General features: G+C 38.4%; 1 protein-coding gene across 3 annotated transcripts in view; it reads right to left on the reverse strand.

The window, feature by feature from the left end:
- The window catches only part of LOC110967034 (leucine-rich repeat and fibronectin type-III domain-containing protein 5-like), a 167,709-nt gene that overhangs the window by 52,645 nt on the left and 89,616 nt on the right, over positions 1 to 25,448 (reverse strand). The window lies entirely within an intron of this gene.

Here is a 25,448-nt window from a genome sequence, read left to right on the forward strand (position 1 = left end):
AACTTTTTAAATTTGGCTTTAGTGTAGCCACACCACAAATGGGCAGTATAAAGTGGTGTGCAAAAGGCTTGAAACAAAGCCACTTTAACATTACGAGTACACGATCCAAATTTTCTAAGGAGTATATTAGCTTGTGCATACAATTTACAATACTGCCTTTGAATATCATCATCATTAGACAGGTCGTTCCTGATGATATGACCAAGGTATTTTACCTTTTCCACCACAGAAAGCTCCTCTCCCGCCAGATACACACGTGGACAAAATTGTTGGTACCCCTCAGTTAAAGAAGGAAAAACCCACAATTCTCACTGAAATCACTTGAAACTCACAAAAGTAACAATAAATAAAAATGTATTGAAAATTAAATAATCAAAATCAGCCATCACTTTTGAATTGTTGATTAACATAATTATTTAAAAAAACAAACTAATGAAATAGGGCTGGACAAAAATGATGGTACCCATAACTTAATATTTTGTTGCACAACCTTTTGAGGCAATCACTGCAATTAAACGATTTCTGTATTTGTCAATGAGCGTTCTGCAGCTGTCAACAGGTATTTTGGCCCACTCCTCATGAGCAAACAGCTCCAGTTGTCTCAGGTTTGATGGGTGTCTTCTCCAAATGGCATGTTTCAGCTCCTTCCACATATGTTCAATGGGATTCAGATCTGGGCTCATAGAAGGCCACTTTAGAATAGTCCAACGCTTTTCTCTCAGCCATTCTTGGGTGTTTTTGGCTGTGTGTTTTGGATCGTTGTCCTGTTGGAAGACCCATGACCTGCGACTGAGACCAAGCTTTCTGACACTAGGCAGCACATTTCTCTCCAGAATGCCTTGATAGTCTTCAGATTTCATCGTACCTTGCACACTTTCAAGACACCCTGTGCCAGATGCAGCAAAGCAGCCCCAAAACATTACTGAGCCTCCTCCATGTTTCACCGTAGGGACAGTGTTCTTTTCTTCGTATGCTTGGTTTTTGAGTCTATGAACATAGAGTTGATGTGCCTTACCAAAAAGCTCCAGTTTGGTCTCATCTGTCCAAAGGACATTCTCCCAGAAGCTTTGTGGCTTGTCAACATGCATTTTTGCAAATTCCAGTCTGGCTTTTTTATGAGTTTTTTTCAGCAGTGGTGTCCTCCTTGGTCGTCTCCCATGAAGTCCACTTTGGCTCAAACAACGACGAATGGTGCGATCTGACACTGATGTACCTTGGCCTTGGAGTTCACCTTTAATTTCTTTGGAGGTTGCTCTGGGCTCTTTGGATACAATTCCAACGATCCGTCTCTTCAATTTGTCATCAATTTTCCTCTTGCGGCCACGTCCAGGGAGGTTGGCTACTGTCCCGTGGGTCTTGAACTTCTGAATAATATGAGCCACTGTTGTCACAGGAACTTCGAGCTGTTTAGAGATGGTCTTATAGCCTTTACCTTTAAGATGTTTGTCTATAATTTTTTTTTCGGATGTCCTGGGACAATTCTCTCCTTCACTTTCTGTTGTCCATGTTCAGTGTGGTACACACCTTTTCACCAAACAGCACGGTGACTACTTGTCTCCCTTTAAATAGGCAGACTGACTGATTATGAGTTTGGAAACACCTGTGATGTCAATTAAATGACACACCTGAGTTAATCATGTCACTCTGGTCAAATAGTTTTCAATCTTTTATAGAGGTACCATCATTTTTGTCCAGGCCTGTTTCATTAGTTTGTTTTTTTAAATAATTATGTTAATCAACAATTCAAAAGTGATGGCTGATTTTGATTATTTAATTTTCAATAAATTTTTATTTATTGTTACTTTTGTGAGTTTCAAGTGATTTCAGTGAGAATTGTGGGTTTTTCCTTCTTTAACTGAGGGGTACCAACAATTTTGTCCACGTGTGTAGAACGTAGGAAAAGCAGCTTTACTCTGCTCTTGAGCCCTCACAACCATCACCACACTCTTTTCAGAATTAAACTTTATGTCATACTGCTCACCATACTCTGAGCAGACCTTGAGCAGTTGCTGCAGGCCAGCAGAATAGGGGGACATGATGACCAAGTCATCTGCATAGAGTAGGTGGTTCAAAAGTCTCTCCCCCACCATGCAACCAGTTTTACAGTTATTTAAGCTCACAGAGAGCTCATCCATGTAGAGGTTAAAAAGCATAGGGGACAAGATCCCACCCTGCCTCACTCCACTGGTCACATGAAAAGGCTCAGAGATTGCGCTTCCCCATCTGACCTGCACTGTTTGGTGCGTATACCAAAAGTGTAAGACCCAAATTAAAAAAATCAGGAATTTTACGTTGTTGGAGCTTTTTAAACAGCTTGCAGTGGTTGTAATGCTTTTTATTTATTTGTACTATTTTCTGCATTGTAGATTAATGCTGGATATTGACACTGTTTTGTGTACAAAATAATTCCTTATGTATTATTTTATAGCATTGATGTCTTCAGCATTAATCTACAATGTAGAAAACAATGAAATAAAAAATTTAAATGAGAAGGTGTGCACAAACATTTGACTGGTGGTGTAGATAGATCCCACCCTACAACCTACAGGACCCACAGAATTCACTGCCATCACCCCGGTGCCACAGGACATCCCCAGAGGTCCTGTATCCATACCCCGCTGGGCCAGAGGAGTTTTAGCAGTGTAAAGGAGACCAACACAATATAGGCAGGTGATCATAATGTTAAATCTGATTGGTGTAAGATGCATATAATCTCTTGTTGTAGAGACGCAGATACAATTTTATTCATTATAAAGAATAAAGACTGGGTTGCACCTGCTGTTTGAACTTCCATCATAAAATTTCACAGTAAAATTCTTCCAAAATTTGTAATACAACAGCAGCAAATTACTGAATTGGGTTAAACTAAGTCAGAGTAAGAGATGCCCATGCTAAGAAAGCTTTCTTCAGTAGTGCAAAAAGTAACGTCCGTGGAAGCATCACATTTGACAATATAAAGAGAATCCGCAGCATGACACAACCAACAGGACATTTAACTGCCAATTATCTACAAGCATCGTAAATCAGTCCTTAACTGGATACCACAGTCGATAACTAGTATAAAAGTCCACTTCATCGTAAAAACCCTTCTGAAAACAAACCTACACTCATGACTATTATCACAACACAGAGAATGTATTAGGTTGTTAGTTTTACAATGCATTTACTCTGTAAGGCATTTTCTACTACTTTCCCCACATGGATAGTAGGGTCATTTGTAGCTTTTACTCTCACCATTAAACTCCTCATTAGACTGAAAACACTACCATTACATTTACATCAACACTTTTTACTCTACTGTGTCTACAATGCAATCACTAATGGTAACATTTGGTATTTATATATTGCTATGTTTTCCCTGTAAATGTGCCCTCTTCTCATTTGCATATGACCAAGTAATGATCACAATTGCATTTCTAATTTATAATCATTACTTAGTAATTAATGGGCAGTTATTTACCTTACACAACTGGAGGGACGATGTCAGACCACAATATTGGCAACACCATCAATAGTCAGAGATTAGCATTGACAACCATCAACATGAAGGCTGATTACTAATTACCTCAGGCAAAAAGTGCTTATTTCCAGTGAAGAGTCCCTCTACCCCTCAATTTTATGTCTTAAACATGTCTTTATTTTGTATGCTTATGTTTTCTACTACATTTTAAAAAAATAATATTGCATTAACACTTCTTAGATTATAATGTTGCTGAGGTGAGGACATTGCTGGCACACCTCTGGTGACTTTTAGAATTATGGCACCTTGTTCATTCTGTTTTGTTGCATCAATAACTAAAATTAGGAACACTATTTTCCTTTCCTATGAACATTTTAAATATTTCTACAGATAATTTCCTCAAAACCTTTGTACAATTTCTCAAAAAAAATTGCTGGTATTTAACTGTAAATAACGTATCTCGTGGCACAACAGCAAAAAAAAATAAAATAAGTCAAACTTATAAACCTTCTTAAGCTTAAAAAATGTTTTCTGAAAGCAGCTTAACTTAAGAGGTTCCTGGGAAAGCTCAATACACAGTTCTCACTTGTAAAAGTCTCAGAACATCTTTAGAAGCTCTAAAGCATGGGGGCAAATCCTTGAAATGCATTTTTGTTAATTTTAAAGCTTTGCTTTTGTCATTGCAAAAATAATTGAATGTTTGATTTCCTATGGATTCACTTTTCCTTCATATATATATATATATATATGTGTGTGTGTGTGTGTGTGTGTGTGTGTGTGTGCGTGTGCGTGCGCGCATGTGTGTTCTTTGCTTCATGTTTTTGTACAGTAGACATTTACTACAAAAAGCATGACAGACTGACATCCACAATGACTAACAGTCAAGCAGCTAAATTCAAGAAGTTGACTTTCTGTCACTGGCCAGTAAGCTGAGCTGTAGGATGCACAGAAAGCCACTGTGTGACAGTTCTTTGTGTTCTTCAGAACACTTGTGTAAGCATAGCAGCTTACAGACAGTAAGTACATTAAGTTACATTATAAGGTATTCAGCATCCCCAAAATCACCATGGAAACCCAACATTAAGACACTTTTAAAAGCTTGTCTACTCGACAAATGTGAGTGCATTTGTAGATATGCTCTTTGAAGAAGTACTTTGTCTGCAGTCACTGACTAAATTCCTACAAACTTATCTCTGCATATCAAAATTATATATTAACAAGTTGTTTTTTATGAAAACAATCTCTTTCTGTCTTCAAATGGCTTTTAAGTAACCCTGTGCCATTGTTGCTGTGTGAATGTGTAGATCTACGAGTGACTCCTGGAATTCCATTCAGAAAAAAAAATAATGGTACAGAAAGTCCCAATCTGCAAGTTGACAGTAGTGGTTCCTTAGCTTGCTGTCTGAATGTGTGTTTTTGAAGCTGTCATTGTCATCAAGGAAAAATCATCAGTCATGAGTTGAGTGCTTTTTTTGCTCATATGTCTTCACAGAACACCTATGGACATGGTTACAAGGTTAAAAAAAGAAAGAAATTTATTTTGGGACCTACTCTAATGTATCTAGAATCTCAGTCTTTTTCTCTCCTGTGAGTCCAGATGGAGGTTGTACTTCAGACACAGTTAAGAGTAAAACTATGGCAACTGCTGGCCGCAAGGCAGCACACTGGACTGTTTACAGCCTGGAGAAAAAAATGTCTTGACCTTGTAATTTCCAACCAAGATACGAAAGAAATGAGATACACAGAGCAAGAGGCAGAGGAGATGGATGGACACAAAGAGACAGGTAGGACACAGTGTGGCATGCAGGCGGTCTGTCGCAGGGGATGGTGTACTGGCGTGTGTGTGTGTGTGTGTGTGTGGGGGGGGGGGGGGGGGGGGGGCTGGGCTAAATAATTTATTCTCATCCAAACATGAGCACACTCTTTCATTATTTACAAAGCAGCACATTTAACACACAATCGCACACACACAAATGCCACATTTAATGTATTCGGTGTTGAAAGAAGCCAGTGTAAAAGAATAGATTTTTTTTTTTTTTTTTTTTTTAGGAAATGCAAGGTAAACACACGGTAACAGAAAGAAAAAGAACAAGAAAGGGAGAAGTAAGCAAAGGTGAATCACAGCAAGAGACATGGCTAGTCAGAGAGAGTAGCATTGTGGGAAAGATATTAAACTTGCATAAACCTTTTCCTCAGTGTTTACTTTGCTCCTTGCTGTCCCATCGTGTCATAGCAATAAAAATAGTAGTGGAGTATTTCAAAGTGAACAGAGGAGGATGGCAGTGGAGGAGTTGTGGTCAGGTCAACTGCTGTTTTCAGTACGGTTTGTCCCCAAAGCCAGTAGTGCATACACAATAACTTTTTAAGGTATATTTCCAGAATTTATTTGCCCACAGACAGAGCGTTATATCCAAGGTGCCCTTGAGCAAAGACTCCAGACCTGCCCTGCCTGCTCCACTGAAGCAGCTCCATGGCTAAAAGAAGCACAGTGAGGTTGGAGCAGGCAGCTCCCAGTTGTCAGTGTGTGCTGAATTGGATGAATATGAAGTAGGCTTCTGTTGGTAATGAACATACATACTTAAAAATATGTGTACTGCATGTTGCCCTACTTCAGACTAGAGTACTTTAATATATATATGGCTTTATGTAAGCTGCATCTGGAAAAGTGTGGGCAGTCTTAGTCCTGTGGGTAGCAGCAAATAGTTATGGTTATGATTATAAATATGTGGTTCAGATCAGGAAGTGATCACAGCATAAACGGATGCTGAATCTTGGTTTGAAACAAGAGCAACTCCATGTCCAGTGTCTTGTCAACCCATCCACATATCCCAACCTCATCCTTAGAAGACCTTTTACAACAATCTATTTATAACCACATGACCTCACTCCTGACATAATTACTATGACTACTAGAGGACACTGTCACAAAAAAACCTTGAATATTATCTGTTTTTTGGTAGCACAGTCTCAGATATTCTAACATTTTAATGCTTAGAGTGAATAATTTGAGATCTCATTATGTATGACATCCTGTGGCTATTTGCCAGACCCAACTCCACCAAAGAAATAACAAAAAAAGTGAATAGTTCCTTTCACTGGCACTACACATGTGTCTTTTCGTATAAGATCTATGAAACATCCTGCTAAAATGAAGAACTAAACAAATGTCAGAGCATTAAAATACTATCTACTGATTTCCGACTTTCCACAATAATTTAGTTTGTTTTCAAAGGCTTTACCTGCAGACACATAAGGTCATCATGTGGTCAGCCAGTGGATATTTCTGGATTTAGAATGCTTTCATGAATGGATTTAAGCATTTCTTAATTTCATACAGTACTGACCACCATGAAGCATACATGAAGTCCAAGAGAGCAAACTAAAGTCAATGTAATGGCAAAAAAGACTGACATATAGCACCAGCTTTGAAACCACATTGGACTTCAACTCAGCTGAAGTATGTATGTTGTTTTATTCTGACATATTATGATTTCTCTTAAACAGTAAAGATGTAAACTGATCCCTCGATAACCTTTTGAAAAGAGCATTAAGTGTGTCCTTTTTACATCCCTGTCCATGAAACGCCTGACAACCACATCTGACTGCATTATGTGATCTTCTTCATGTGACACATCTAAAATCTAAATAAGCCTTAAATTCATGTGTTATTACAAAAAAAAAATAATGCTTTTACTCATAATGTCTATTTTATCTGTGGAAATTACATGCACTGACAGTACAAGACAAAAATTTAAACACACTCTCTTTTTCAAAGCTTGGTCATTAGATTGACTACAGTGCAGAGCAAAACTGCAAATATTAAAACTGAACTATATTAGCAATATCTTAACCAGCTTCATGAGGGTGCTACCTGGAATGTTTTTTTAATTAACAGGCACGTCTTGTCAACTTTCTTGACTGAATCCCAGTTTAAAGCGTGGAGAAGAAGGTCTGATTGTGTTCGAAAGGTTTTGATGGTGACACTGAGGGTGATTTATTCCAAATTCAAGGCAACATTTAACAAACATGGCTGCCACAGCATTTTGAAGTGACACAACACCACATCTGGTCTGAGCGTAGTGGGCTTAGTGAGCCTTATCAGTAGGACAAAGTGTCAAAATAAACTGAGAGCTGTTTGACCAACAAGGAGAGTGATGAAATGCAAATCTGTACCATTATCTCCCCTTGTAGCCCCAATAGTAAATGTTCCTCAGAAATTATTGGAAAGATGCCTTCAATAAATAACCAGGAAAAAAGTAGCCTATCTACTGCACTGTGCATCGAATGTTTAATATTACACTTAATATACTACATTTAAATAGCCCCGTGATAGCCTGGCGGCCTGTAGAAGATGTATACCGCCTCTTTCCCAGTGTTAGCCAGGACAGACTCCAGCCCTTGTGAATCCCTGTAGCATATAGCAAGTATAGCTAATGAATGGATGTCACATTAAAGTATAATAAATCTTATTTCGAGAAGCAACATTTATTATTTATGGCAGGTCATACAAGTCAATCGGTTTTAATGAACCCAACCAACTCTTATGCACAACTGGAATGTGGGCGAAGGGTTACAATCTGCAGTTTCAACACATATAGGCTCATATAGCCAAAGGTGGACACTGGAAGTTTTTGAATGAGACTTTAAGGAAACACATGTTGAAGAAAGAATTCCCTGGAGTAATGATGTATACATTTTGTCATTATTTTCTACATCTGCTTCTTTATGTGTTTCTCTGCAATTGCATTTGGGTCATCTGGCAGCTATGCAAGCTTTGTGTAGTTAAAAGGTAATTAATATAATTGAGCCTAATTGGGCTGCACTTCGATAGCCCAGTCTGATGTATGTGGAAAGTTAGCTGCAAGTGTCTTTGAACTAGGCTTTAACTTATACTTAAACTGTATGTGCACGTGTGTGTAAATGCATATGCTATGTTTCTTCAATGTGCCAGAGACTTATCAATAACCACTACACTCACACACTACACACACACACACTAATCACTACAGTATCTAGGTTAAATACAGATCACATCTGTATGTGTTTTTTCTATGTGCATTTGTTCGCATGTGTATACACAAATAAATATAGACAAATAACCATATCAATAATTTGTTTGAATATGGTTTGTGTGTATGTGTATTTGTAGGTGTGAGTGTATTGGCACTGGCATAAAAATACCTGTACGCCTATTTTTAATGCCAGGGCTCACACACATTTCATAACACCTGGAAGTGTGACTAATCTAAATTTATCCATCAAAAGCTACTGTGTTAAAAAAAGAGAGAGATAGAGAAAAGGCTGTGGAATTATATTCACCCTGTGTGTTTTTTTGTTGTTGTTGAAATGTTATTCCTATTAAATGTGACACAGATATTATCATAATGTGAATATTTCGCAATTTTAGCATTTGAGGAGGAGCATTTTTGTTTGTTTTTCCCACCATTGGCTCTGTGTCAATCTTTTGTTCATCTTGTGTTCAATTCATAAAAGCTTGTTGGACTGAAAACCAGAATCTGAGAAGCTCATCCCCCATGTCTTCCTTTGAAATAGTTAAATATGTAAAACTGTTGTGCAGACGTATTTGCAAATTATGTACAATTAAACCCCATTAGCTGGGAGTCATTTGCTTCAAAACAACAACATTGTTAGTTATTTTGTTTTGGTTCAGCAAGGCAACCATTTTATGTTAGCTGTACTGACATGCATCCGGTTCCCAAGAGATAAGAATGCCGGGGAGTGGATCAAATTTGAATTACCAATGTAATGTAGATGAATCTCACTCTACAACTGAAGCTTAAAACTCAATCTGTTGACTTCAAAAGGCCACAATTACTGATACACCATGTTTGTGAAAGCTGGTGACTGAATTCACCTGCCCTACAAAGCAGCTGAAACGCTGCGTAGTGTTCGATAAAATGTGAGTATTATAAAATTACAGAACAGTTGTGAGGTCAAATTCTAAATTTGTTATCTTGTTGGCTTAAAAAGCTTCCCAACTGAGGTGGAATGATATGATAATGGTGCATAGTAGTTTGGAAAAGCTCTCACAGTGCTCAATATGCAGCAAAAACAGAGGTGTCAAACTGTGCAGCCTTGTTTCTATTAAATTCAAATAAATAGACAAATACAACATGTTCAATGTAATGTGAAGCCATCACTCATTTCAGGTTCAATGTGGTGAAATGTAACACAATTCAAGTGCAGCACTTTTACATTTTTTCCACTATGCATTTTGTACTTACTGTCCTAACTACAGCTATGATTTCACACAGAAACACGACACAGAAAGATTGTGGTAAATACTATGCTTTGTTAATGATAAAGTTACCCAATAATCCATACAATTACAGTTACAACACCAAGTTGATGCAATGATTGGGGAAAAAAACATTGGAGACTACAGTAATTCTGTGATTATTTATGATGGATTGCTTGAGCAAAATAACCAAACATGACATATCTCCAGTTTGAAAGATTGCAAGTGTTTTCATCAGACTGCTTGTAAATGCTGCAGAAGAGACAACCAAGAGACCACCTCCTATTATGACTAAAATGGGAGTAAAAGTATCATTTTTTGCTGATGTTTTTCAGTGTATCATCTCTTTATGTGTTTCTTGTCTAAGTCCAAGTTTGTGCATTTTGGCTTTATGGTTGTCGAGCTGTTACTCACTGAATATGGAGATAGTTTCTTCATATGGAAGAAAATAGCCTAAGGCTTAGGGCAATAAATGGAAGCTCTGAATACTTATACTGCTGACAGGAATGGTATGAAATTTTGCCTTTAAGACAAACCATCTGTGAGACTGCAACATATAACAGCACCTATGTGTCTACAGTAACCCTCAGCAATCATTTAGATTTTGAAAATGCTGACAGTGGTAGAGGATATGATGAGAAATATGATGTTTGTGTGAGAGGCACTAGTATACCCTTGAGAGTTTCTTTAGCTTTGATGCAGCAGTGGCAGATGTTCTACAACTGGTAAATAATCAGATGCCAATGGCTCCTAATAGTAACTTTTCCAAAGAGAAAGGCAGTCGTGATAGTTTTTTCTTCTATTTCTGGAAAAGGTGCCTATATATGAAATTGATAACATTTTAACAGCTCCTTGGATGATGGCATTCTGTGGCTCTTTGGCATGGTCTCAACACTATTTCCCATTTACAAAGGAGATTGGCAATGAAGTTGGTTATAATTTGTTCAAAGGATTTGAAATTTTCTGGTCCAGATACTGAATATTTATAGAGAAGAGCTGTTCAGGTTCCTCAAACCTTTATCTGAGCCATAATGACAACGATGTGTTAAACTGCTTAGATTACTGGTCATAACTGTGTGCAAATAACTTCAGTACCTTCTGTCTTTGGATCTACTCTAAACTCAAGCATCACCCAGATCAGGCGGGAAAATTCTCAGATGATTCAGATCTTGGGCTGTTGGGTAATTCCCAGACTAATCTGCTGATGCTCACAGTGAAGAAGCACATGGTCCTCTGGGACTCATTCTTACACTTCAGGTTCTGGAGGTCATGATTGCATTTAGGTTGCACATCGAGGCCTCATGGTATCATCAGTCCATGCTGAAGTCCTACATCTGCTGCAGATGTGCCTTGTGCAGCACTCTGCCTCAGCTCCCTGCAGACCATAGTGGTTGCCTTCAGGCAGTTCGGGTTAGCCCTATGCTTGTGGGAGAGCAAGGTGTAAATCTGCAGAGGATGCGCAATGGACCTAGTGATGCATCGTCAGTTGGTGGTGGCAGATTCTTCTCTGACAGCGTGGAAGACGAATTGTGTCGGTATCTGTGTCCTGGAGCTATGGGAAATAAATACCATTATCCCTCTGCCATTTCCTTCCATAACTTTAATACATCCTGTCATTTCTAGTGTCTGTAGCGTAGGTTGAGGATGGACACCATAGTTTCAGCATCTCACATCAACAAGCTTGCCTCTCAGCCAAGCAAGACCCAGCACAGGAGGTTGGAATGCCAGGAAGATGCATTTTGTTCTTCCGGAAAGAAAAGCCACATCTAATCGTTGTTGTCACAGAGAATCTTGAATGTTTGTTCTATTAATTTGTTGAGCAAACAATAAAATGACAAAGTCCAAATACTAGCTTTTGCATGCCTTGGACTGCAAAAGGGGAATCACTGAATGCGACATCAATTAGACTTTAACAGGACACATCTCACATATTAGACTGTTGGAGCAGTTTTCCCCTTTATTATCATTCCTGGGCACTGTAAGGAGCTGAGATGTTTCCAAACAAAATGGTGTGATATTAACTCTAATTACCCAAAAAAGCTTGACATTGGTGGTGACAGTTTCACCACCCACTACATCAGTGTTTTCTTGCCTACTAGATGAGATAATCAAATTGTAAACAGGATCTGAGAAAATGCTAGAATTAATGAGCCAGTCAACATGCATTTAATCGTAACAGAGGTGATGTTAGGTGCAGCTAAAGCATGAGTCTGCTTCTTAGAACTGCACTATGTGTTCATGTACTATGATTGTGCATTCATTGCTTGCATTTTACCTTTCAGACTGACTGACAATCATCAAACTATATGACTCAATTGTCTGTAAATTATACTTACGTCTACACCCTGAGCTCACAGTCTGTAAACTAGATTTTTTTTTACAGAACACACACACACACACACACACACACACACACACACACACACACACACACACACACACACACACACACACCTCATTAAGAAGGCGTAGGCAGTGCATTTCCTGTTGAGGGACTCGACAACATATTTCTCCAAAGAGAACAGTCCTCTACGTCCAGATATGGGCAACCACAGAGCACATCCTGTCTAAGTGTTCCACATACATCAGCAGTTAACAAAGGCATCATGGGACAGATGGATGAAGGAAAATAGACTAAGAGACAATGAAGAGGAATCAGGGATGCAACCGAGCATAAACCCACCTAATCGCATTTATAAATTTCAGTACATCTCTTTGTTTGCTTATGTAAAGATCATCTTTTGTGAAATCACTCTCCTTTTGGGACATGCTGAGTGGCACATTGCCACTTTGTTCAGTTTCACTAGTTTTCAGGCATTACTGTGTTGCATACAGTGTCTCAAATGAGCAGAACTCCCTGCCCGAGGAAGAACCTAAAAGCAATTATTTATCATCCCTGTTGGAGCACAGAAAGTGCTGTCACTAAACCTGGCCTGCAGAATTAAGAAAGTTTTTAATAGACCCTATAGACACAAAGTTCTTTCAGCGTAATAAGAAAATTATGTACTCTGCTGATGCATTGGCTTATCAAGTCTCTCGTGATGAAATGACTTGGTCAGCTGACAAAAACTTTCACATATAGTTCATAAAACAAATGACAGTGTATCCCACACCAAGTGCTAGTTCACATCTTTAAATCTGTCAATAGATGCACTTGAGACTGTGACACCAGAGATAAAACAAATTTTAGAAGTTCTTCCAAAATGATCATGCTAGGTAAATATTTACACAGAATACAAAATCAAAAACTGTCCAGTTTTACAGTAAGTAATCTCCAACTCTTTGGATACTGTTCTGTATCTGCAGTTTCAAAATTTACTGCAATAAATGAGACATGAATCCCTTAATTTTACAATAAACAAAACAGGTTGACTTGTGGAAAAATGCAGCCCTAAGGCTTTTCCTTGGTGACCAAAAGTATATATCATTCCTATAAATAATGTGACTTAAATGTAAATTAGCAAAAATATTCTAGTTAAGACAGAACTGTGAACCCTGATACAAATCTTTGAACTTCAGTGTTTTCTCTATGGCTGGCCCAAATAGTGGTTTCTGGCCTCCGAATAATCGGATATTCGTTCTGCCCCGTAACGTCCGACCGGGGGGGCGGCGGCGGAGACGGCCCGAATAGTCGGATCAGTTCGTCTGGTCTCCCGGGTCCACATTTTGCCCTCGTTTAGTCTTTAGTTAAACTGAAGAATTCCCAAACACCGGTCTTCAGCATCTTGTCTTGTGTTTATCAGATGAGACGACCCGCTGAATTTAAGCATATTACTAAGCGGAGGAAAAGAAACTGAAGCGTGACTTCAGAGTCGGCAGCCAGCTGGCCATTCAGGTGGTGTTTACAAACACGAATGGAGGAGCCGAAATGAGCCGAAGAACACGGCGGAGTGAGGCAAAATGGGCCGAAGGCGCAGGGGGGGGATTCGGATACCAAATTAATATCCGGATAGTGCCGTAGCGAACGAATATTCAGATATTCGGGTCCAGGCCTAGTTTATTCTAATATGCCTTTTATATTAATTAGGTCAACAATAGGTCAACTATATATGTATATATATATATATATATATATATATATATATATATATATATATATATCTTAATCAAATTGGAGATATATCTTAATTTTCTTTTCTATCTTAATAATATAATCTTAATTTTTATATGACTGGCAGGAAACTCTAGCTTTTAATTTAAGAGTATTCTGTGTCACTGATAGCCTATATATCTGGGATTTTTAGGAAATACTGACATACATGCTAACAGACCAACTGTTTAGTTCTTCTATACTTTTGCACTTGTGATTTTGGAAAGGAACAAACAAACCTGTGTGATTATTTTTTTAAATACATTGTTTGTTTGTTTGTTTTTCCCTGAAGCTTCACGCACACTGCTTTAACATGTGGAAACATTATAAACCCAACAGGCCTGGTGTGCCTGCAGTTGCTAAGCTATGACTGAACAGTTATTGTTTGAAGAAGAGCTTTAGAGAGCTATCATTTATTTTTCTCTTAATATTCTTTCACTCTCAGCCTCTGTTGTGTTTATCTGTGCAGGAGCACTCTTCTTTTCCTGTTGTTTTAAAGCGATGGAGTTCGCCTTTGGGCATGGACAAACATGCGTATTATCTGCTCAGCTCAAGCCGACATTTCCCACATTGGCATTGCCCGTGGAGTAGCTTTCCCTGCATTCCAACCTTAATACTGCAAATAACGAGCAAAAAAAATTTGTAAAGTAAAATACAGCATTAATTACATAGAGCAGAACGCCCACACATTGAACCCCAAAAATCACCAGCCGTGTCCTTTAATCTCCACAAGAGATCACATTTTCATCAACGATGTGAAAAACCTTGCACCACACAGACACTTTCTGTTATGAATTGAGGATGCTCTGCAGCATCTATTTTTACCACTGGAAAAAAAAGAGAGGTGAAGTTTTACACGAGGGGGCAAAGACAGAGGAAGAAGAATTTGCAACAAAGAGCAAGAGTGAAGTAAACAACAAGGACTGAATGCAGAGAGAAAAAAAGGAGAAAGAAAGAACAAAACCTTGTAATGTTGAACAGTGTTTAATAAGAAATGAGGCAGAGAGAAAGAGGCAGATTGAGAAACTGACCACAGACTGAGAGACAAAGAAAAGAGATATGTGCGACCAAGCAGGAAGAAGAAGGGGGAAAAAAAAAAAAAAATATATATATATATATATATACACACACACTGCTCAAAAAAAATTAAAGGAATACTTTGAAAAGAGAGCATGGGGGCCAGTTAATGGTATCAGTTCCTTCATCCTCCAGGAACTGCATGAGTTCTCTTACCACATAAGACTGGGCATTGTCGTGCACCAGAAGGAATCCAGGACCACTGCACCAATGGAGGGTCTGACAATGGGTCAAAGGATTTCATCCTGATACCTAATGGCAGTCAGAATGTCATTGTCCAGCCTGTAGAGGTCTGTGTGTCCCTCCATGGATATATCTCCCCACACCATCACTGACCCACCACCAAACCGGTCATGCTGAACAATGTTACAGGCAGCATAACGTTCTCCACGGCTTCTCCAGACCCTTCCATGCCTGTCACATGCGTTCAGGGTGAATCTGCTCTCATCTGTGAAAAGCACAGGGCACCAGTGGTGGACCTGCAAATTCCTGTGTTCTATGGCAAATGTCAACTGAGCTCCACGGTGCCAGTCAGCGAGCAGAGGGGCCACAAGAGAATGTCGGGCCCTCAGACCACTCTCATTAAGTCTCTTTCTGATTGTTTGATCAGAGACATTCATACCAGTGGTCTGCTGGAGGTCATTTTGTAGAGCTATTGCAGTGCTCATCCTTTTCCTCCTTGCACAAAGGAGCAGATACCTGTCCTGCTGATGGGTTGAGGACCTTTGACAGCCCTGTCCAGCTCTCCCAGACTAACTGCCTGTCTTCTGAAATATCCTCCATGCGCTTGAGAATGTGCTGGGAGACACAGCAAACCTTCTGGCAATGGCACGCATTGATGTGCCATCCTGGAAGAGTTGGACTGTGGTTAGAACCTCTGTAGGGTCCAGGTATCGCCTCATGCTACCAGAAGTGACACTTACCCTAGCCAAATGCAAAACTCGTGAAAAACAGTCAGACAACATTAGGAAGGAAAAAATGTCAGTGGTCTTCACCTGTAAACTCATTCTTGTTTTGGGGGTTGTCTCATTGTTACCCCTCTAGTGCATCTGTTGTTAATTTTATGAACACTGTTACTTACTTGACCAGATCAGTATCCCACGTTTGACTGATTTGATGCAATACTTAGATTAAAAAGTGTTCCTTTAATTTTTTGAGCAGTGTGTATATATATATATATATATATATATATATATATATATATATATATATATATTTATTTATATATATATATATATAAGATATATCATAAGATGTAGTACCTAAAATGTGAAAACAGAGTTAAAACATTATCAGACTTACAGACAGAATGTATGTCCTATTTGTATTTGAGGAGTCAGTTCTTCATTTGACATAAACATCTTACCACGACCCAGTTTGACTACATTATTCAATTAACAATATCTTTAATTCAAGTTTTTTATAGGTCAAAAATAAAATGAAGGTATCTAGAATTTATTTTGCAGATACAAAAACCTAAACAGTGAATATTTGATGAATTCATTTCCCCACACTAAATATAACTTTGAGGGGCAATTCTTATGAGTTAAACTGTAAGTACACATAATCTTAATTGGAATTTTAATGAGTCAAACTGTAATTGAGTGAGTATTACGTGTTAAAAAGTCATTTTAAGACCATGCTGCTTTAATCAGTTGAGGTAAGTGAGCAGCTCATTCATTTAACTAATAATTTTTTAGTCTTTCTTGATGGCACATTTTAGGCACATGTTATAGGAATGTTGTAGAAGTATGTAGCGGTTTATTAAGAACACCCAGTGCATAAATGGCAGATTTTTCACCATAAGCAACCACAGGATGCAGTGATGTGAACCCTCTGTATTCACTGAACTCTAACTCAAATCTGTATGACTAAAAAACACATCAGTGTTTGCCTGTTGCACACAGAGACTTATCTAAATAGTCAACTTTGATTTAGATGGATTTCTAAACTCACAATACCAGCAGAACATTGTCTGACAGGTGAAGAAAAAGTGATGGATGTGATGCAGACAGAGGAAGAGGGTGACAGAAATATAATGGCAGAGACAGAAATAGAAAGGGACAAAGGTGGAGGAGGAGATGGAGTTGGAAAATAAGGCAGAGTTGGAGTGAAGAGAAGTGACTGAGAAGATTCATTTTGACGAAGAGGGTTCACAATGTCTGAGTTTGTATAATACATATAAACACTGTGTTTATCCTGTTTGTGAAAGGAAAACCAGTCCCTAAATACTTGAGTTGTATTTGCATCCGCACACAGAATTGCCAAATCAAATCAGTATTGACATTTTCTCATTTAAATTCAAATGTGATTTCTGGATCTGAAATATTTTACTTTGGAAATCACATGTTAGAATGTATATGTTTTAAAATTCCTCTTATTCCTTAAAGTCATTTCAAGCAGTAAAAAGTCAGCTGCTAATCACATTTTTGGTGTCCACCGCTTTGGACTGTACTGAAATATCAAAGGAAGTCAAATCTTAAACTAATCCAGTAAAACCTACATATATTGGGTTAATAGCAAATTTTGCAGATACACATGGTTCCTGTAGAAAATCTCAATGAAATGTGAATGGTTTGAAGGATCTTGTAACTTTTCACCAAGAACGATCATCACCCCAAAATTTGAATTTGCCAGGTACTTCTTTTATTTATTTATGTATTTATTTGATTGATTGATTGATTGATTGATTGATTGACAAATTTTCCTATCTGCCTTGTACATGGGCTGATTAGGATATATTTCATGTAGACACACTAAACTACAACTGCAATCACATAATACCTGTATTTTAATAGCAGTGCTTTAGCATTACTAAATGCTAAATTACTGCTTTAGCATGCTAACTAAGTTTAGGATGTTAGCATGCTAAACTTAGCATTTAGCTCAAAGCACCCATGTACCATAATGCAGCCTCACAGAGCTGTAAACATAAATGTGGTCACTTATTAATGGTCATGATCATTTGCGGTTCCAATTTGTCACATCTGAAATATATATTTTTAAACTCAAAAAATAGTCACAAAAGTGATATTCTAAACTTATTCAATATCACAATTCATTAGATTAAAAATGGTCTTTCTTTTCTGTTTACCTAATTATGTTGTATCTACACTATAATTTTGGGAAGAATGCCTTAATCTTTGCACATTCATATATCTACTTTGGATCACAACAGCACACCATATCATAAATTAGCACCTACTTTAAATGCAGGACTCTGCATATGCACTGTGTCATATTTCCTACAAATAAGCTGCTCTGACATGAATATGTAGGGAAAGTAATCATTTATATTCTGAGGGACAATGTGTCTTGGCTTTGTTAAACTGATTAATCTGGATCTACATTGAAATGTTTTATGTATCTTTATGTATTTATGTAGCTGCTCAATGAGTCAGTTCTATGAAAATGTAGCCAAAATATATTGGCAGTGCTGAGGTCATTACATCCACATTCTCCATCTCATTTGATATCTAGCAATGGGGAATATCATCGCTGGCACTGAAAATAAAATTAATAAAAAAAAATAAAATAATTTTTAAAAAGCACAGAGCGACAACTAGTCATTGTCTGTTTCCCTAACCTCAGTGTTTCTGTCCATTTTTGTCATCCATCACTGGTTTCTAGCCAGGCTTCAGGCATTCAGTCCAAAATAAACAAGTATGGCTACCCTCACATCCTGTTTCACACACTCCATCTCCTACTTCTGCCTACGGTGAGACAACAACAGAGACACAGAGAACAGTCAAGAGTTCCAGAGAGGAAGTCAGAAAAAACATGATTGCGTTCAATGTGATGGCGGAGCCATAGAGACAGAAATTCCCTTTCTATACGAAAGATAGCAAAATCCTGAGGGGCATTCTTTGTGAAATACTACTTCATTTCCAAATCTCATAAACAAGAAGAAATGGCCCTAATACGGCAGAAATGGGAGGGAAATGAGAAGCTCTGTCTGTCTGATATGAGCACAACATCCTCAAATTTGGTTATTCAGTCAAAAAAACATGTGTTCCACTTTATCTTGGTTAGGGAGCTCTAAAAAACAAACTTGTTTACATACACTTTCTCCCCTTTGTTTCCCTCTGTAGATGTTAAAATCATCCTATTCCTCACTGTCTCACAAGATCATCCATCCATCCATCCATTCTCTATACACCGCTTTATCCTCACTAGGGCCGTAGGGGGTGCTGGAGCCTATCCCAGCTGACTTGGGTGAAGGCAGGGGACACCCTGGACAGGTCGCCAGTCTGCCACAGGGCTACATATACAGACAAACAATTACACTCACATTCACACCTACGGGCAATTTAGAATAATCAATTAACCTCAGCATATTTTTGGACTGTGGGAGGAAGCCGGAGTGCCCGGAGAAAACCCACGCATGCACAGGGAGAACATGCAAACTCCATGCAGAAAGATCCCTCTCACAACATCAGCTTGCTCCAATTCTTCATTAAACCTATATGCTGTTTGATCCATGCTTTGAAAATGTACTTTGTTTTTGCACTTGAACACCCACTCTCTTAATTAGAAAGGCACATAGTTTTACATCTGTTTTTTCTTTTAGAGTAAAGATTCTGTTTTGTTTTCATGAAAGCCAAACCAAAGGATTCTTTAACTTTATGTGCACTTTATTTGTTTTAATCAGTTATTCACTTTATTCTCAGTCACACCTCTGACAGTTTGTTTGCACTCTTGAACGGATTCATGTCCTATTGGTGTACTGAGTTAAGTAAGTCATGTTTTCAAATTTAAGATATCAAAGATCCTTCACTGAGCATGGCTGTATTTGAATTCAGTTTACAGAGGCCTCGATAATGTCTTTTCTTGCATTATTTATGTCCCATGAGAAATAAAGCTTTCTTCATACCCGGGACTGGCGTGTTTGTTTGATATTCAAAATTTTCTTTAATATGTCTGTTATATGGATGCAACTGTGCACTCTAATGCTTGCATTGAGCTTGCTTTACAATATTGTATGCAAGCATATTGATATTCTGTTTTCTGCTTAAGGTTTTGTGGGAACTGTGTTAACTGTTGTTTATGGTTAAATATTCACTAGATTTTGGAGTACTGGATCATCCATTGAATTTATGTGTTCTTCCCTGATGCAATGAGTCCTCTGAACTGAATAACCACATCGACTACTCGTCTCTACTTACTGAATATAATCCATAGTAGCATAATATAGAAGGGATAGTTTTTGCCTTTGTTTGGCTAAAGGGAAGTTGAGGTGTTCGTCCACAGAGGATCTTGGTTATTTTGGTTACAATAATAAACATATGATCAAGGCTACAGAGTGCTATTGGTTACAAAAAAAAAAAAAGGAAACAGAAGTCAATCACTTGTGTTGAAGCTAAATGTTTTTCTGCCCATCTGTCCACCCCAACCTCCTCACTACAGATTAGCTCTATAACAATGTAACTACATAAAATATAAAATAACTAAATACAAACACACACACACACACACACACACACACACACACACAGATCTACCTGATGTACTCCTGTGCTCTAGTCATAATTACTACAGCCAGTAAAGGCCAGTATTAAATGAAAAACAAGAAAATCACTCAAAGAGGGCAGTTCTCTGCCAAGGCTGCTCAGTCATATGATTTCTGATGGATGAAATCTTTAAAAAAATTTGTGGTCCGTAGCGGTAGATTTGTAGTAGGATCTCAGTCGTATGACTGTCAGCAGGCAGCTGACATAATGTTTGCTTGTAGTCATAGTTACAGTGATGCCGGACCGTTATCTCGCAATGATACAGAAATATTTAACAGATCTGTGGATCCAGACTATAAGCTGCATCACTGCCAAAGTTTAATCAGGTGGTCCTTGTGTCATTTCTGACCTTCCTTGGAAATTTTATCCAACTCCATTTGTCCGTTTTAGAGTAATGCTGCAAACAGACAAACAATGGCGATCATCACATAACTCTGCCGTGTTATTGGTGGACTGAAAATATATATATACTATAGGTCAACAAAACCTCCCCAGGTGGGGTAAAAAGCAACATTAAGGTGCATTTACTACAAACAGTATTGAAGTGAAGTGACTGATAAATTACATGGGTAGCTGAAAAAAAAAAATCCATCCACACAAGAACTGTGATTCATATTCTTATCCTCGACAGTTCTGAATCAATTTTCAAATGCCAAAAATACATTTCAGTTTTTTCATACAAAGCAATGATATAACAAACGGTTAGGGTTAGGTTTTGAAATTTGGAGTACATTGACTTGAACATACTAGTTATCTTCTGTTCCATCTTTAAAGAAAATCTTTTGATAATTAGCTGTGTCAGACAAAGGTACGGTAATCTGTGAAATATTCTGTGATGTCTTTGTACTCATCATCTGTACATTAACTGTGTAGTGCGAGAGGATTACTGCAATAACAACATTATGGATGGTTTAGTCTGGCATTCACAAAGCAGAAGATCAGCTGTTCTCCCCTGCTGGTCCATCATCCTTTAACAATCCACCCTCTGTAAAATGCTCCCAAGTTAATACAGTAAACTAACATACATAACAACTGTCAGTCAATTCCATCAAAACTAATTAGTGTTACTGTCTGTCATGTTACATCTGCAGCTCAGTGGGAGAAAAGAAGTCAATGATTTGGCCAAATATAGTACCTCAGCCCAATTTCTTTTTTATCGAATCAAGAATCCTTTGAGAGTTGAGAAATGATTCAGAATGAAATTGTGATGCCAAGAATCCAAACTGAATCTTGAGATTGCTCTGGTTTCCCATCCTTAATATGATGCAATCAGACAGACAAAAATGTAAAATAATATGCAAATTCTGGTATTTCCAAATAATAAAATTAAAAAAAATAGCAAAAATAAATAAAATCTTTATGAAATGACAAGTTATAGAAACATAAATTTCCAAATCTCAGTTTTTCACAACATAAAGCTTTTGAAACAAATACCTGTAGTAAGGTAACGTTTGCATGCTTGAACAGTGCAAACTACTTTCAGTGACAAGATACACTGTATTTCACTATCCTCCAAATGGCACAGGTTCAGTAGATAGAAAATAATTTACAACTAGGGCTGGACCCCCATATCCGAATATTCAGTCATTGTGGTGGTATCCGAATATTAATTTAAAGATCCGAATTTTCTGCCCCCACCCTCCCCTCCCCCCGCTGTATCATGCGGACCTGCCAACTCTGACGTCATGCTTCACTTCGGCCGTGTTAGTAAACAAAAGACAGAAGCCGAAGACGGAGATGTCCATGCTAATGCTATGCTAATGTTGTCAGACTCTGAAGCAAGATGAAATTTCTCAAAAATGCCCCCGTTTTTTTCATTCCGTCTGCTACGTCCACGTTTGTGCCGCTATGCCGCCACAGTTCGTATGAGGTCATGTGACTGCAGGGTGACGTCTCCTGAAATGGAGTCACGTGATTACTGTTGCATTGTCTGATTGGTGAAACACAGTCGTGTTAGATCCACTGGGGGCATCTCTCTGGAAAAATAAAGCATATCTAATGTGCCTACTCTCAGAGGTAAATTTTTTTTTTTAAAAAGTTAGTCAAGTAAATGTAACAGAGTAAATGTAACTCATTACTACCCAACTTTGACATCAACTATGCTGTACCAACTCTACTGTTGTGAAAATAAAAAACTGTTAGGAACACTTTGTGTCAATCTTATGATGGATTCCATTATTTTACAAATGTAGTTCTTTGTTTACATCTTACATTCAACACTTCAAATACCGTGAGCCATCTGTCCTTATGCTTGGATTTGTTCGAAAGTAATTTTCTTTAAATGTAAAGATGTCACACTGAACTGCATCTGTGTACATTTTTGTAACTCGGATCTCTGTCATTCCAGGAGTGAGTATGTGTCTGAGATGAAGATAAAGGGTGTCGTGGTTTCTCTTAGATGTGCTGATGTTGAATAACACGTCTGGTGACACTGTTGCTTTTAATATGATTTTATTATAAAAAAGACAGCATCTGATCAGGCCCCATGGTTTGCCTGTGGAGGTTCACAGCCAATAGGAACATCTCCCAGAATGATGGGCTAGTGGTCATTTTATACCCTTCTGGTGAAGGATATGATCTCAACATCTGACGACCGTGGTGAGAAACAGGATGCACCCCTAATTTAACATAACACAGAGTTTCTCTTCTAGGATAACAGAAGGCACTCACTGATATCGGTTCATGTATGGAAACCTAACATAACATATGGCTTCCCTTCAATGACAGGCCCCACTTCACTTTATGATCGCCCAGGCACAGAAGCCACTTTAACATAAACATTCCTAAACCAAAACAGAAACTCACATCTCACATCAGAGACCACCTACTTACACAGGGAAAGAGGAAATTTATGTTTTCCCACAAGTTACTGGTCAGATACTACAACAGACAAAACAGATTCCATTCTACTAACTTGTAATACATGTCTCAGATCAGATACTACAAGGGCAAAAAAAAGGAAACGAGGGCTACTACTGAAGTGCCCATGTGTGACACAAAAACAACAGAGGAAAAAAGACAGATGGGAAGAGCTGTAAGCATGACTAACTAAACTAAATGTATTTGCTTTTCCTCTCCTGTATGAGTTATCCTCCTCCCTGTGCTTTCCCCCCCTTTCTTTTATCTCCCGGCTCCTCTCCTTTACCTCCTCACACCTATTATTCCAGAAGGACCAGAGGCAAGGTGGGGGTGGGGGGACAGGTTAGCTTGATGACCCAGGATGGGATTGGCCCTCAGTAGGTACTCCACTGTCAAACTGCCCCTAGGGATCTAGGCAGTCTTTCATCTCTCAGAGAGGGAAAGCACACACACACATGCACAGACACACAATCTGGTGAGATTATTGCACTCTAATAAACTGTCAGAGAAAGAGGTAAAAGAGGAGGTTAACAAGGGATGCATGGCATATGATTTAGGAAAAGAAATGAGTTGAAAGAGGATATGTTATGAAGATTTGAAAGGCAAAATGAGGAATCGGGAAATAAATTTTGAATTGGCAAAGAACATAGTAGATGCATATAAGCAAGAATGGACAAGAGGCAGAATTGAAGAGAAAAGGGGAGCGATTAAAAAGGAAATGTGAGAAAAAGAGAGTAAATGCAGACTTTCATTAAAGATAAAAAGCACAACGCGAAGGTGATTACATCTTACAGGATTATTTTTGAAGAAGGTGATGTGAAGGTCAAATACTTCTCCATCCACCTTCCCAACTCCTTCATCTGAATTTCTCGTACTTTCATTAATTCATTCCTCTGTCTATTTATCCATCCATCCAGCTCTCCATTCATCAAAGTAAGTTGGGGACAGGAAGACTTGACTTTGATCTGTCTTGCTGAGCGGTCGAGGGCTTCAGCACAGACAGATACATGACGTACACACACACACACACACATACACACACACACACGGGTGATCCAGCTCTAAAGAGAGCATTGGATCAAGTTGCTCTCAGATGCTGGAGGGTTGCAGGTTCAATTCCCCCTCCAGTGTGCAGTCCTCCGAGTGAACTCCCAAGTATTGAAATGTGTGCCACTTTGTTCATTAAAAAGATAAAACAAACACAGGCTGCTGTTTGATCTTTCCTCTCACTCCCCTGTCTCTGCTTCTCTCAAACTCTGTCTCTCCCTGAAGCTATGAGAGAAACAGCAGAAAAAAGAAAATATTCTCTACATGTATTCCTCTCCACAGTGTGTCTGCACTGGCGCTGAGAAGAAAGATGAACCAGGTGAACTGAAGCACACACACGCACACACTCATGTGAGATCTATCTATAAATATATATTTGCAGTGCACAAATTTTACTGTATGTATGAGTCCCCATTTGTGTATTTCTGGTTTATTTTAACCTAGTGTGTTTTTGCATAGGGATCTACAGCCAAGAGACTGGTTTCCCTGACATACATTGTTTTACATGTGCACTTGTTTCCCAGAATTTCTACAGGCAGGAAATGCAAAGATCAATTCATGTTTTTCACATCCATGTGGTATCCATATCAGTGAGAGACCACTCTGGAGATGGCCACGTGCTGCCTGGCAAGCGTACCCACTGTGCACGTGCCGGAAAAGTAAATCGGATGCTCATTTTGAGCTCTGTGTGTCATGACACATGCTCTTGTTTCCCTATGTTTGCTCTGTTCTTGTGTTTTTTTTAACTCTACCATGCTGTCCAGCTAAACAAAGTAAACAAAGAAGGTCTGCTTTCGTGTTTTGTAACACACGTGTATGGAACTAGTCCTCCTGTTCACTCTCATTGTAATATGTACGTAAATCCACACATGGATATACAGAAACCATGGAAAGGCCTTCAGCGTGACCCACAGATCTACAAAAGCCACAACTGTAGGAATCATCCTGGAATTGCACCCTAACACTCACTGCTTTCAATACATCACCACTGATTCTGTATTCTGTACATATTATTCATTGCATGAAAGCCTCATGATTCTAATTACAGGAATCTCTTAAAGGTACCACAGCAACAACAGTTTGTTTCATTATAATTATAGTGCACAAACAGCAAAAACATATCTTACCTTTCTGTCATCTATAGGG

This window comes from Acanthochromis polyacanthus, chromosome 1, assembly GCF_021347895.1.
Source record: "Acanthochromis polyacanthus isolate Apoly-LR-REF ecotype Palm Island chromosome 1, KAUST_Apoly_ChrSc, whole genome shotgun sequence".
NCBI lineage: Eukaryota > Metazoa > Chordata > Actinopteri > Pomacentridae > Acanthochromis > Acanthochromis polyacanthus.